Consider the following 1874-nt stretch of genomic DNA (forward strand, 5'->3'; position numbering starts at 1 on the left):
GTGCAATGTGGATCTGAGCAGTAGTAAATCGATGTCTCAGAACATGGTTCTGGGCCAGGAGGGGCAAGAGCTGCAACATGTCACACCAGGTAATGCCCGCTCTTGGCCTATGGTGGAACAGATCTGCTCTGGCATAAGCATTCAGGGTGAGCAAAAGTCAGCTGGGCCATGGTCACTTCCCCCAATTGAACTCTAGAGGATTATGGCAAGGGGTCGCATGTCCCGCATCTGGCCACCAGGGAGCAGGAGTCTCCCTCCATAGGGATTATCCCTGCCAGTTGTGTTTACTCTTGCTTCCCTAGGGCCACCATCATGCTTCAAAGCCACCTTGGACAGGAAAGTCCTTGAGACTCTTACCTACAATTAACCATCAAAAAGCAAGTGGGGCTGTGGCTCAAATTGCAGAGCATTAGCCTTGAGCAAGAAAACTCAGGGATAGAGCCTAGGCCCTGTGTTCACACACACACACACACACACACACACACACACACACACACACACAAACACGTACGCACCACATGCATGCAAAATCAGAGATTTCAACACTGCTATCTTTGGATATTCTCTACCTTTCCCCACTAAGCCTGATGGCTGTTGGCCTAGGTGTTTGATGCATCCAACACCTGGCATCTTTAATTTTGGGGAACAGGATGGCTAGAAGGTCAGTCTTCCCCCATCCCACCTCCTTGATTGGGTCATGGTCTATCCAGCCCCTTTTTCGCTCCTTTTACAGACTTGCCAAGATGCCTTCAAAAGGCATCACATGCTGGGCACTGGTGTCTCATACCTGTCATCTGAGATACTCAGGAAGCTGAGATCTGGAGGATCATGGTGCCAAGACAGCCTGGGCAGGAAAGTGTGTGAGACTCTTATCCTCGATGAATCATCAGAAAACAAGAAGAGTCCCTGTGGCTCAAGTGATAGAGTGCCAGCCTTGAGAAAAAGAGCTCAGGGACAGCACTCAGGGACAACAACAACAAGGAGAGGCATTGCATGTTGGCTTTGGGATTGGCATGGGCCAAATATAATTGGAATTTTCAAGTGCTCCAAGACAAAGCAGTACCTCCTTTAGTACCATGCTCCTCCATCTGGTCTCACACTCTGGCCTTGGCCCTGCTTTGGGTCAGCATGGCTTTGGCTTGATGGGAGGGCTCCAAGGAGGAAGATCCCAGAGCAATTGCCCCAGCCTCTTTCCCCTGTTCACCCTGCTGCTTTTGCCCTTTGCCATAGAACTTCTTCCTGGAATCTATGCATGAGGTCATCACCGCCACCATTGTGGTGAGTGGTGGGTCCAGCCTAACTCGGGGCAGTCAGAGGTGGAAGTCGGTCTGGGACTAGAAGCTTCTACCCTGTGTGTGGGCTAAGGACAAGGCTGACCTTTATTTCATCCTGAGCATTGAAGTGATAGGGAGACAATGTAGACTCCACCTTGAATCAGGTAATATTGGAGTCTAGAGGACCACTTGTGTGGGGTAGGCTGTGGGGCTCAGGGGACTATTCTTCTTGGTACTCCTCTCCAGGACTCCCTCTCCCTCTCTCATCCCTAAATGGTAGAAGAGAAACTTCAACTAAGGGGGTCAAAGAAGGGGCAGGGGAGTATTTCTCTGTGAACCATACTTGTGCTTCATGTACATCCTAGCCTCTGCTTCCTATTTATCTGAGGAATGGCCATATGGGTTTGGGAGGGGGGAGAATCATCCTAGCTGAGAATGTGGCTCAGTGGTAGAGTGGTCACCTAGCATGCCTGACAACCTGGGTTCAATTCCACACAGAAAAAGCTGGAACTGGAGGTGGGGCTCAACGGATAGAGTGCCAGCTTTGTTCAAAAAGAGCTCAGGGAGAGTAGCCAGGCCCTGAGTTCAAGCCCCAGGACT

Source organism: Dipodomys spectabilis, unplaced genomic scaffold (assembly GCF_019054845.1).
Source record: "Dipodomys spectabilis isolate Male_0828 unplaced genomic scaffold, ASM1905484v1 ptg000301l, whole genome shotgun sequence".
Lineage (NCBI taxonomy): Eukaryota > Metazoa > Chordata > Mammalia > Rodentia > Heteromyidae > Dipodomys > Dipodomys spectabilis.